General features: G+C 34.3%; 1 long non-coding RNA gene across 1 annotated transcript; it reads right to left on the bottom strand.

Annotated features, from left to right (window-relative positions):
- Positions 1 to 536: 536 nt before the first annotated feature.
- LOC141812095 (uncharacterized) lies at positions 537 to 1,190 on the bottom strand. Its single transcript, XR_012600248.1, has 3 exons — positions 1,108 to 1,190; positions 780 to 1,014; positions 537 to 657 (listed from the first exon to the last, which is right to left on the bottom strand). It is a non-coding gene; the product is annotated as an uncharacterized LOC141812095 (long non-coding RNA).
- Between the last annotated feature and the right edge of the window lie 12,987 nt (positions 1,191 to 14,177).

Here is a 14,177-nt window from a genome sequence, read left to right as displayed (position 1 = left end):
ATGGAGAAGAAGACCACATCAAAGAGATAAGTTAATTAATAATAAATGTTTAGGGTTTAGAGTGCTAAGTTACCGCCGTATGCGCTGATTTACCCTGGTTAATTCAATTGAGTCCATGAGACTGACTGGGATTTATCATTTACAGGGTTGATTGGTTAATGGGCTAATCAACCATATTCTTTTAAATGAATAATAACCAATTATGAAATTTTTTGCACTCTCTACTTAAAATCTAGAGAGAGCTTCCCATGTTTTAGCATAATAGACAGATAAATAATTAGCATTTGACTATGGATCTAAACTATTTTTTAATAGGAAACGAGCATTAGTTTTCATTTAATAAATTCTTATTATATTTTTAAAAATATAATAGAGTAGAATTTTTTTATTATTTTTAAAAGAATAAATTTAATTTATAAATAAATCTATTTAGTTTTATTTTTTTTTAAAAATCAATTTTAAACAGACATCAATTAAAATTTTCCTTATTTTGCACAAATTCATTTGCTGAATTTTCATAAGAGGGACATCTTTTATTAAGCTTGCCAAAAATGGCACATCACATGTTTAAAACAAGATGAGAGACATATTTATTGGTGATGAGTCCCCTTTAATTTAATAGCCTTCTCCCTTATGAAAAAATGCAAGATCCATGAGCTGCCAAATATGAAAACAAATAAACTAGTTATGAAATTATCTAATAAAAGATGAACCCTATTTGAAGAACAAAAACCATTAAAAGAATTATTCTCGATTGATCTTAATCAAAATCAACTCACATGGATTAGACAATGTTATGAACCCATCACCAGTACAAAATTGTTGCTGAGACTGATGATTTCTATAGTTGAGGTTCAAGGCAACAGAGGCATGATCCGCCACTGTGTTGGGTTCGAAGCATGAGGCCCCTGGTTGAATTGAGCTACAATCAACAATGCCATTGCATAAGCTATCGATGTCCCTTTGTAATGCGGCTGGGCTTGCAATAGGATTTGCTATGCACCATGTTCTTGCCTAAAAAATGCATGCACAATACACTTATACAATTAAAAATTACAATAACCTTAGCTAGCTTTTACACGTTAATTGAGCATCAAAGTAACTTACAACGTTGCGATATCCTCCAAAATCTCTCGACGCTTTACAAATAAGAGAAGCACATAAAGACATTTTGTTAGAACCAAAATAAAATTTAATTGCATATGAGACTCAAATTTAACCAAGAATATCTCCTACCAAAGAATGTTAAAATGATAAATCTTTCTATTGAATTATGATCAAACCTGTTGCAATAATATAACACAAGCAAATGATCATATTGAAGAGCACACAAAGGATCACTCCTTTTGACGATGCCATCGATCCTTCACTCTAGTCTTACTATGCGTAAAGTTTGTTAAGTGATATGTATTTCCCCACTTAACTTGTCTTCGTTGACTTTTATAGAGGTGTTATGAAATCTTTCAAATGAGTTATGGAAATCCAAAATAAGAAATAGTGACCATATATAGAAACTAATTACCATTGTCCATGTACTAGTCAGAAGGTATATTTTTAACTTTAAAGGCATATGTATTTGTTTAGATTTAAAATAAATATATTATGTATATATTAATACAAGATCAAGTGAGCATTGATATAAGTTACTTGCAAGTAGCTAGTCAAACAATATTGACATATATATAGTATATGTTAATAGATTGCTAAATGTAATTTACATAACTAACTATCATGTTTAAAATTTTGAATTATGTTAAAATTATAACATGGATTTTTGTCGACATGTAGTGTATCACTAATTATTATTTATTTGAAATTTTTATACTAATATTTTATTTATAATACCATGTATACCCTACTTCCCTTCTCAATCTTAGTAAGCATGCATTCATGTTTCTCATAATTTATAATGAAAATAGTAATTTTTTAATCAATTTAAAACAATATTAGTACTGTTAATTTTTAATAAAATAAAATATTTTAATGCCAAGTATCACATATATAAAAATAATAACAGTGGAAGTTATGCTTTAAAAAAAATAAAAATATTTATCAGTAACTTTTTGTCGCATTCTATAAAGAAAATATGCAAAGAAGCATTTTTAAAATCTATTGACAAACAATAAAAAATAATACAAGTGAAAAATAATTTTTTATTAACAAACATAGGATATTTATTAGTAATATTAAAATTATTCTTACAAGTGTAATTTATAATTTTCTTTTTCGAGTGTTTCATTTAATATATATAAATTTAATTAAGTATTAAATTTATTAATAATTTAATTAAATGCTTTATTATACCATTAATTTCTTCTATAAATATCTTTCGATAATTGATCAAAGGACATCCTTAAAATTATAAATTTTTTAAAAAGCACCCTTGACTTTTAGATTTTTCAAAGGATGCACTTGCTTCTCATTTTATCCCTCTCACCAACCACTATGGTATTTCATTCAATGAACAACACCATTATAATATTGGATTTGCACTACTGTGATATTGCATTTCAAAAATCAATACTAATGTGGTGTTGATTTTCAAAAATCAACAATATAATGGTGCTAATTTTAATTGTTGAATTCTTATTTTCCTAATCGCATGAATTCTAAACAATATAAACTCGAATAAAGAAAAATAACACATGCACAAGTATCTAGTTTCATCAAAATCTATAGCGGAGCAACAATATTAAATTGTCAAAATAGAGACGATGAATCTACATGCAATGGAATTTTAATTGTCTTTGTAAATGTCATCCACAAAGTCTGGATCCTGTGGAAGAAGAACAGCAACAACAAGGAGGATGGTCTTCTAAAGCAATTAGGTTGACATCGCCAAAATTTCTTCACTGATGGGGAGCATAAAGATTTATCATAATACCTAATCCAATGAGGACGATGTCCTATATATATGAACTCATCCATTATTAGTCTATTAATGATAATGGCGTGGATTAACAGATTTTACATATATGAACCCCAAATCCAATAACTAAAACTTACTATAATGATTAGTTAGATCACTTAATGGGTTTGGTTTTCTTTATGGCATGCATTTGCCTGCCTACAAGCAACATGTAAAGCCTACTAAATAAAGATAAAATCCAATAATCTTCCACTTGGTTTACATGTGATTTGTATATAACACACGAGCAATCCTTAGTTGACGTCAATAACAATGTCAAACTTTATGGGTAAAGAATACCCTTATAAAATAATATGGTTCATTAACTCCATTTATATATGACTAAAGATGTCATAGTTACTATAATATGACTATAACAAACTCTAATAGTAATCACAATATCAATGTCATTAATGACATAGATTAAGATGTTGATGTATAGCATGGAAATTACATAAAATGTAATTTATATATGTTAATTTCCAACTTCTCCAACTAATAACTCAAAAGGGTCTGATCATATTTATAAATACTTTATGCTAAACTATAGTAGTAAATCATGATCTAAACCTCATAATTTCAAACAGAATCCATATCACATTTACAAGAACTATATGATAACTAGCAATAATAAATCATGATAACTTTATTTGAAAGTACCAAAATAAAATACATATAAATATTTTAAACTTAATTACGTATATAAAATAAAGCAAAATGCATGTGTTTATTAACAAATATAGAGCATTAAAATAAATACAAACTCTCTCTAAATGAGTATTTCATTCAATAGAAGAATACTCATATCCACAACATGCACATGAAAAATTTAAGCAACAAGACATTTGTAAGTAGATCTGCCAATATAGAATCTGTGTTGATGTTTGCTATCATCACTTAACTATTTTGAAATTTTTCTTTAACCACTAGAAACTTGATGTCAATGTACTTAGACTTCGACGAGCTGTAGTTGTTCTTGGAATAAAGTTCTGCGACTTTATTATCATAGTTGGTTCTCAATGGTCTGTCAATGTCATCAACAATCTGCAATGTTCTGATGATGTTTCGCAATCAAATCTTTTGATTGGGTGCTTCATAGCAAGCTATCAACTTTGCCTTTATAATAGAAGTGGCAACTAGCATTTGCTTGATGCTTTTCAACAATATAGCTCCCTCCATAAAGTATGAAAATATAGGCTTTTGTGGAAGTCCAAGAATACCTCTTGAACGATCATGACATATATGTTTGCCTAAAATAAAATGATAGAAATGACTTGGTTTCTTATTGCAGACCATTAATATTGATTGCCAACAATATATCATCTATATATAGGACATGTATAATAAACTTGATTCTACTGAACTTGACATATAAGCATTGATCAACAGGGTTCTCATTAAAATCAAATTAAGTAATCATTTGATTAAATTTTCAATATCACTGATGGGACGTTGATTTCAAATCATAAACGGACTTCTTTAATCATATACAAGGTGTTTTGAATCCACAAACTCAAACCTTTGGTTGCACGATATATATAGTTTCCTCAATATCACCATTAAGGAACATAGTCTTTACATCCATCTGGTGTAGCTCCAAATAAAAAAAACTACAAGTGTCATGATTATCCTAAAGGAGTCTTTCATCAATATAGGCGAAAAAGTCTTCTTGTAATCAATGTCATCCTCCTGAATGAATCCCTTGGCAACAAGACAAGCCTTATATTTCTCAACATTGCTTTTTGAATCTTATTTGATTTTAAATACTCATTTTCAACCAACGAGTTTTGTACCTTCAGATAATTCAACGAGTTCTCAAATGCTATTATCTGCCATAAACTTTAACTCATCCTTCATGGCTTTGATCCATCTCTGAGGGTTAGAGCATTATTTGACTTCATGAAAAAATACTGAATCACTTTCCAATCCTATATCAAAATCATGCTTTTAGAGATAAACATAATCATATGAAACTGTGGATCTCCTTTCTCTAGTGAATCGCCTTAAAGATGCTTGCTATTGAGATGGTTGAGGTACTTGCTCATCAATATGAGGCAATACCCCAACTTGAGTAGAAGGGTCTTCCAATTGTATTGGAGATGATACGAGAATATTTTGGTTCATTACTTCCACTGGATATGCAATATCCATAATGTAGGGTATGGATGTCATACAACTATTCACTACACTAGTAGTGACCTCAATAGTATTGTCAATGCTTTCATCAAAAGATATATCCCTAATTTTAGTGCTCCCACTATCATCAATAAATTTGATATTTTTCATCTCGAAAAAGGATTTATTTGAGGGGTCATAAAATATTGGTACAAGGAGCACTAGGTTGACCTAGAGTTTCGATATTTGATAATACACTTAGGTCTAATCAGTTTTTCCAAGGGTTGATCCAAACAAGACCTGATGTTTGGATGTAAGTGAACTCTAGTCATGTCAGTTTAACTAAAAGACTAGTATGAAGTCCTAGTTAGTTAGACCAGGCAAGGAAGTCCTAGTTAGGTTGACTAGGCAAGGAAAGTCCTAGTTGGAGACTTGGCAGGAAAAGTCCTAGTTGGAGGCTAGATAAAGAAAGTCCTAGTTGAAGACTAGGTAGGATAAGTCTTCGTTGGAGGCTAGGTAAGGAAAACCTAGTGAGTGAAGTTGAGCAGGAAGTCATGATGAGTGAAGCTGGACAAGAAAGTCTTAACTGATGTTTAGGCAAGGAAAAGTCCAAGCAAGTCAAGGGTGGTCGAATGTTTGGCAAGTGAAAAGTCTACCTATGGAAGTGACTAGTCTTAATTTGATATTAGGCAAAGGAAAGTCTAAACAGGTCAAGGATGAATGGATGTTTGCCAAGTAGGAAGTTTACCTATGGAAATGACTAGTCGTAACTAAAAGTTAGGCATGGATAAGCCTACTAGGTTAGACCTACAGGGTAAGACTTAGGTAAGTCTAGCACGTCAGACAGACTACAGGTAGACTTAGGTTGCTTGTATATTTGTATGCTTATCTTATAGAAACCAGGAGCTGAAAGCAAGACCTGAAGCAAACAAAAGCAGTAGAACCAAGCCCGGGGTCAACTTAGATCAAACTTGAGTTGACTAGATCTGGACACCTAGATGTTACTCCGAGTGCCCGGATTACTCCAGGCACTCGGATAATCCAGGCACCCTTGGATGGTCCAAGCCCCCGAATCCAAAATAATCAACCTCGATAAAGACCAAAGAGATCGGATCAGATCGGAGGTGCCTGGAAAGGGATTCGAGCGTCCTAAAGCATCTATATAAGGAGCCTCAATGTGGAGCACCAAGATAACACTTTCTTTTACCAAACCTTCATACATTGGTGCTGCTAAACACGAACAGAGTCAAGGTCATGCAATTGGAGAAGCTCCAGAAAGGGTGCGCTGCACTCAAGACTTTCAAACCGGCATACACGAGTATTTGGTTATCTTGTAATTAAGTCTTACTTTTGTAATTGTTCTTTATTATTTTGGATTATAAGATGGGTTTCTCTACCTCTGAAAAAATTTCAGAAAGAAAATCATTAGTGGATGGGCACCTTCCCGTACATAGGCCTTGGACGTACTAACATTGGGGAGTTAGGAACCAAGTAAAATTCGCATGTCTCTGTCTCTTTATCTAATTATGCTACTAGTCTTTATAATAGAACGAACAAACGAACAACAAGCACTATTCACCCACCCACTCTAGTGCACACCAATCAAAATTTATAGCCCCTATACTTATCAAGGTATCCCACAAAATGGAAGCTCACGGTTCTTGAGTCCAGTTTCTTTTCATTAGACCTATAAGGCATAGCCACAGTTGGACAACCCTTGACATGTAAATTCCTAATGCTAGGCTTTCTACTCTCCCATATCTCATATTATACTTTAGTCACTGCCTTACTAGGTACTCGATTAAGTAGGTGAATTGCAATCTTAATATCTTACCCATAAAGACTCTGATAAAGAAGAAAAACATCATACTTCTTACCATATCTTTTAGAGTTTGGTTTCATCACTCAACAACCCTATTCTGACTGGGTAAACTAGACATGGTATATTGAAGTATGATTACACACTCAACAAGGTGATTCTCAAAAAGCCCAAGATATTGTTCACCTAATTCATCATACCGACCATAGTATTCACCACCATAGTCGGATCTAACTGTCTTAATTTTCTTATCAAGTTGATTTTCAACTTTGGCTTTGAAAATCTTGAACATGTCCAAAGATTTACTTCTCGTGAATAAAGTATAAATAGTCATATCGAGAATAGTCGTGTGTATTAGTTCCAAGAGATCATTACATTAACTTGCATTCTTATTCCTTTTGTTGGTCCTCTTCCCCTTAACATACTCTATGCAGACATCAAAGTCTGAGAATAACCGTATGTATTAGTTCCAAGAGATCATTACATTAACTTGCATTCTTATTCCTTTTCTTGTTCCTCTTCCCTTTAACATACTCTATGTAGACATCAAAGTTTGACATATTAAGGGTGTTGGGATTGTCCCAGTGCATTGCGCGTGTTTACAGGTTTCGAAAACGTACACAGCGAAAATAAACAAATAATTAAACTAATTATTATCACAACACAAGCATGCAAAATAAGAATTAAATAAGTACAAGGCGTAACAGAAAATTAAAATTTTTTAGAATAATAAATTATTCTAAACGCGTACCTTTCCAATGACGATTAAGCGGCGTTGGTATCAATCGAGCGGTCCTCATCTGAGTCCCACCTCTACTGGTGATCCACGCCAAGCTCTCGTCTGGACGGTTTCAGAAGCCACGAGTCATGTCATCATCTTTGGTACTAGCCGATGATCGATGATAATCGAATCGAGAGAAGCCTTATTTTGGAAACTACGCAACAACGTGTGTCGCGATTATTCTGGGGCTTTCTAACTATCACCGAGAATCGTATTCTCGATGTAGTTTTCGGTGGTCAACCTTTGACCGCTGATAATGAACAAATAACTGAAACCCTTCCGACACTAATGGAAAATTCTTTCTTCATGAGCTTTCGGTTGTTACCCCTGACACTGACACGCGACTACTCTAGTGGCGAAACAATTTCCAATAATAGAGAACCTTCAGTGTTCAATGACAGCAATCAATACAAAACTCCGGCCGATATATCCCAACAACAATTTGACGGATATTTCCATAAACGATTTCACAAATCACTCTTGGAGGAGAAAGGAAACAAATCAGACATTCTTTCCTTTCTCTCACACGGTCGGAACTGAGCAAATTCTTCTCTTCTCACTCGTAGCTCCATCTCCCTTCACAGTCGGTAGCAAGCTTCTATCCCAGCGGACACAAGGAGAGACGATCTGCAAGGTTGAATCACGGAACTTCCGACGAGCAGAGCAGAGGATAGGTGGTGTGATGGCGGCCAACTTCACTCAGAGGAGGCCAATTGGCCGGCGACACCCGCGCGAAGGAAGACATGGTGGTAACGCCTCTGTTCTCGGTGAAGAACAGGGCGCATATCAACCCCGTCGGCGGCGATCAGTAGAAGAGGGAGAGGAGAAGCCTAGGGTTCCCTTCCCTTAGGGTTTTGCCCACACCCTCTTCTTCTCTGGTTGCGCTCTAGGGTTTCTTCTCCAGAGCCGCCCGGTTGAGAGGAAGGGGAAGAAGACCTTCCTCTGGTTTTTTGCGTGCAGAGAGGAACTAAGGCGCAGGAGGAAGACAACCCCACGCGAAGGAGACGGCTAGGGCTTCCACCTTGTAGCTCCTTGCACTCGTGAAGATGTAGGAAGAGCCTAGGTTTTCATTGCTCTCCCATGGCCAGCTGCGCCCCACGCGAAGGAGGAAGAAGACACCCTTAATCGCACGATCGCTGCTTCTTTAAGCAGCTACAGTAGCCGCCTCTATTAAACCAGGGTTATTAGGTTTGGGGTGTCATAGTGAATTGAAAAACTGGGCTTCAATCGGGCAAATCTGAACCGGGCTGAACCAAATCGAGTAATTAGGGTTTACTGTAGCAAACTAGATTCAAACTAGGTTCGCTTGGTTCACTAACCAAACGAACTCTGATTTGACCCAAACCAGTTTTGTTCATTTTGTCTTCGCAAGACGAATCTCCTCATTACATCAGTTCTACCAAAATCTCTTCCATCATGAACCAAACCAAGTTGGTTCAATTTGGTTCAAAATTGAATCATTTGGTTCACAAACCAAACGGTCTCTGATTCAAACGAAATCAGTTTCGTTCTTTTCATCTTCGTAAGACGAATTCCATCATATTGTTCTTTGTCCGATCCAACCAGACTTCATTTCTCTCGTTCTGAGAATCCAATTCTCAAACTCATTTTAAGTCCTTTTAGAGAACTTGTAGTGCGTGTGACCCAATAGGTTTCTGATTATGTTGGTCATCCGTAATTAACCATTAATTACAGAACGATCATGAGTGACACATAGTAGTATATCATGATCCCCAATTGATCAAAAAATCAATGATTGATTCCAGAACAGTTCAAAACCTTTCAGCAGCTACACTGAATCGTGTCTCGTTCCTTTCACCGTCTTATACCCGCTTGGTTCAGGACATGGTCTATGTGTCGGTCCCCACTAGGCTGACTACGTCACACCTAGCCCAAGCTGCTTTCTTGTCCTGTGGATTCAAGTTACTCGTACATGTGTCCAAGAGTAGCGTACTCATGACATGTAATGCTTTGGCCAAAGACTTTTGGTAACAATCCCAACAAGCGGTCGCAAGGTATACGTCTCCTTTTTCAAGGAGCAGTGAATCCTCTGTGGGCTATTCAAACACCTTCGGGCACTTCAACTCATACCCAATCATCTCGTGTCCACACCTCCTCAGAGATGCTTGCTTAAGATGTCAAAGTATAAGTCTCCGTGATCAAGGTGACTTGAATACCGCAAGTTAAAGGTGTTGGGACCGATGCGTTCGCTAAAGGGGGTGAATAGCATTTTTCTGAACTTTCCTGCGAAATCGTTAGCGGAAGCAGAAATAAAAGCAAAGAAAAGATCACAATCGCTAACCCGTTGATTTACTTGGTATCCACCTCTACGAGGTGACTAATCCAAGGATCCACACACACCGAGCACCTTTCCACTATGAAAATCCCTCCTTTTCAAAGATCACTTTGAAGGTGGAGAAACCCTTACAAACAATCTCTCTTCCTCTTACAGAAATGAATAGTGAAGTATGGAGGAGGAAGAATATGAAAGACAGCACTTGAAGATCTTACAGAAATGATAGAATAAAAACCACACCGTCTTCAATCTTGAATTTGTCTTTTTATATTTTTCGTGATGTCAGTCGACTTCCCCAAGGGTCAGTCGACTAGTGGGCTTCAACGGCTAGTTAATTCACGTTTAATTCTACAACTGTTAGCCCAACGGTCGTTTATCGATCTTTGATTTATCCAAAGCATTTTTATGATAAGCAATAGTTCTATAAAGAAAATTTACTTTGGCAGAATCCATTACCTCATCTTCACTTGATGAAGATTCTGTTAGGATGTATATCTAAAGACTTGCTCTTTTGTATATAAACATTTATGAAATAAAGTATCATGTTTTGGTCAAATGATTGCAATAGTGTATTTTACAATAAAGTCCTCTTAATTTGCATTGTAGATAACTTGGTGTCTGCGAGACACAGAAGACCATGATTATCGGTCCCTTGTGAATTATAAATTAAGGCTCATAACCGTGCGCTTGATCGACCTACTTCGTTTAGATAACTAAACATCGCACATCGTCTGGTGATTAAACAAATCCCTGTGGATCGATATTATTACTTGACGACATCCGTGCGCTTGCGGAAATTAGACATCAAGTTTTTGGCGTCGTTGCCGGGGATTTAGTCTTAACATTGGATTGATTGTGATTCAGTTAATCTAGGCCCTTAAAATATTTATGGTGTAGGATATTATTTTATTCAATATATCAAATTTTATTCACTATACAAAATTTTTATATCTCTTGCCTACAGATAATTTATATTTATTATTTTTAGGGGTAATGACCATTTGATTTTAGATAGTTACAAGGGATGATCATTTATTTGGTAAGGTATATGTTTGTATATTATCTTAAATATGAAGGTCATTACCATGATTTGGATAATTGGTCTATGTAAAAAAATTGCAATTATGGATGAAACTCATAGATTAGTAAATGATGTTCCAATAACTAAAGAAAATATAAAATATAAAACTTAGATCCACTAAATCTCATATTAAACATAGAGCCATGCTATAAAAGGATATAAAAATATTTTTATTTTCTTGCATAATCATTTCTAGAGTTATTTTGCATCATAATTATTTATATAGATTATGTGAATCTCTTATAAAATACAGTACTAGTTTAGTAATTTTTTGAGTTTAGAATCAAACATGTGTTTTCGTCCTTTAAATAATTTCTTTATCATGAAATTTTAATTAATTACACTTTAGTCATTTCTCTTTTAAAAATGAGAAAAATAACAACCAATATCAAATTAGTCCATAGAACAAATTTAAAATTTCTTAATCTTTTTATTTTTTAACTTTGTTTTAATATCTCGATTCAAACTTCTTATTCTAAGCCCTTTAACATCATTTCTAGTTTCTTGAGATTGAAGGTCGACATTTTGTCCCTATTTTAAAAGGTCATTGAGAATTTGATTATGATCATAGTTGTTATTAAAGGCGCTCGCCTAGTTGTGCCTAGATGCAAGGCGCAACCAAATGAGCCTCTTGCACTTGGGCAGTGACGTAGATGCACTGCTTGAATGAAGTGCACCTAAGGGCAGACCTTGTGAGATGACAGGCATGCTTGAGGTGTGATTTTTCTTGCCTCATTGAAGCAAGAAGTATAGATGCAAATCAGACCCCTAAAAAACTTTTTAAAGCCCATCTCATACGTTTAATTACCCTTTTAATTAATTACGTAGCCTACATGTGACACTGATTTCTCTGTGTGACTCCTCTCCACTAAAAAATCAACATTGACCTCCCTTGCAGGCTTATTTCTTTGTTGATCCTATTTCTTTGGATGAGATAGATGGTAGCAATGAATGATTGATGGGGGGATTGAATGATATAACACTATGAAGAAAATGATTTAGTATTTGATGATGACAGCTTGACTTAAAGTGAAGTTGCACAAGCTTCTGTGGAGTTTATAAAGATGCTTACAATTTTAGATCTCGAGCTTCATCTTCTTTAAAAGAAGGGAAACTATATTAAAAGGAACTAAGAGATCTTCTACAAGTAAACTTATTGATGAAAAAGAGGAAGAAATTGGTCTTAGGAAACTGATGAAAATTCAGTCGGATACAAATCTGAAACATTCGGTGATGATAAGAATATGATTGAGAAAGATGAATATTTTGATGATTTAGATATTTTAGAGGTTTTTAATTTGAATTATGCATATAACGTGTTTATTTGTTAGTGAATTTTATATTTACATTATTGTTTAATATTTTATGGATTATAATTTTGTTAGTGAAATATTTTGACAGAAATTCTCTATATATGTTTGAATTGTAAAAATTTATACTTAGGGCACTTTACTTCTATAAGACATCCGCCTCACCTTGAGTCGTGAGTCTCGAGCCCCACAATATCTAGTGCACTTTTAGGCGCTTCACGCCTTAAATAACTATAATTATGATCAAGTTTTTTTCCTTTGAAGTCATTCAAGATTGACAAAATTAGTGTTTCACTATGAAACTGATTGCTCCCTTTAGATTCATTCAAGATTGGCAAAATTAGTGTTTCACAATTGAGTATTTGCAAGTATTTGTTAGATTGTTCATGAGGCATCTATTGGTTGGTGAAATATTTATCCATTTTGACAAGCTATTTATGTTTTTTAGTTGTGAGTTTGCTTATGCATATCAAGTACAAGTATATCAGGAGAAGCCATATCCTATTGATTTGTTTGCTCTACAATTTGATCAGTTCAATAAAAAATTTTGAGTTGTTTTCCTTAAAAGTCATGTTTTTAGATGCTTTTTTTTAAATAAATAAATAAATTGGTTTATGAGATCATAGACAGGCACTGAAACACCTTAAGTGTTGGCATGCCTCGAGGCTCTACAGACACGTCGCACGGGCCCGATGATGTTGTATAAGCACGCCTCTGGTGTTAGCGCACCCCAAGGCTCCATGGATGAGTTTGCGAGCTTGGCGACGCGTCTAGACGTGTCGCGCGAATCTGGCGACGTGTTTGGATGCGTTGCTCTGGCTCGACGACCCGTTCGGATGTGTCGCACTGGCATGAAGGTCGCCGCGGGCGCTTCGTGTGGAACAGGCAGTAGGGGTGAAGGTTTTAATTTAGATTTAATTAAATAACTTAGGTTAATAATTTTAATTAACTCCTAGTTATTATTGGGATAATTTAGATATGTTTAATTAAAACCTAATAAAATTATCTCATATTTTTAAAAAATTATTTTATTTTTTATTTTTTAAAATATTTTTAAATATTTAAATTAATTTTTTTATTTTTAATTGGTATATTTTATATTTAAAAATACTAAACTATATCAGTATGACACGATATAGTATAGAAACTGTATTATTCTGGTCTGAGATCGAAACCTCAGCACGAGTTGAGATTTTAAACCTTGCATCATACATTTAGATATTTTACTTTGATGATGCAAGATTTATTGATTTTTGAACACAATTGCTTTCCTTATAAAGTTTGAATCACATATATTACTGCAAAGCTTGAATGTAAGGGCTATTAGGTTGTTTGCTAATCTTTTCCTATCCTAGTATGACTATTAGGATTCTCTTTTACAACTATGATTATCAAAATCTATAGTCAGACTTAAGATGATTCATTTGAATTGTATTTGTGTATAGGGTTGATGAAGACTTTTATAAATTATGTCGTACAGATTCCCATCACTTATGTATTCTCAAGATGTAGATTTAACTTGAGTAACAAATAAAATTTAAATTTAATTGACTATTATTTTCAATCATGGAAACAATCTTTGCAATGCAGGATAAGATTGCGTATAATAGATTCAATGTGGTCTGATCCTTCTTCGGGATCCAATATTGACAGGGAGCTTCATGCATTGAGATACCCCTTTATTATTTTCAATGTTTTGTTCTTAGCGTCTTGCTTTTCAGCCATATGCTTGTGTGTTATGGGTTTCTCTTCCTTCATGAGTTCTAGATATAGTCTCTTCCGTATTTGAGTATTCTACTATTCAAATGTTGTAATACTTTTATGTTGTAGTTCAATTCAAGTTACAGGTGAAATTTAAATGAACTTC

Source organism: Curcuma longa, chromosome 18, assembly GCF_044706935.1.
Source record: "Curcuma longa cultivar G26 ecotype Majalengka, Jawa Barat chromosome 18, ITB_CL_G26_1.1, whole genome shotgun sequence".
Classification (NCBI taxonomy): Eukaryota; Viridiplantae; Streptophyta; class Magnoliopsida; order Zingiberales; family Zingiberaceae; genus Curcuma; species Curcuma longa.
The sequence above is the reverse complement of the archived record's forward strand: the minus strand, read 5'-3'. Positions and strand labels throughout refer to the sequence as shown.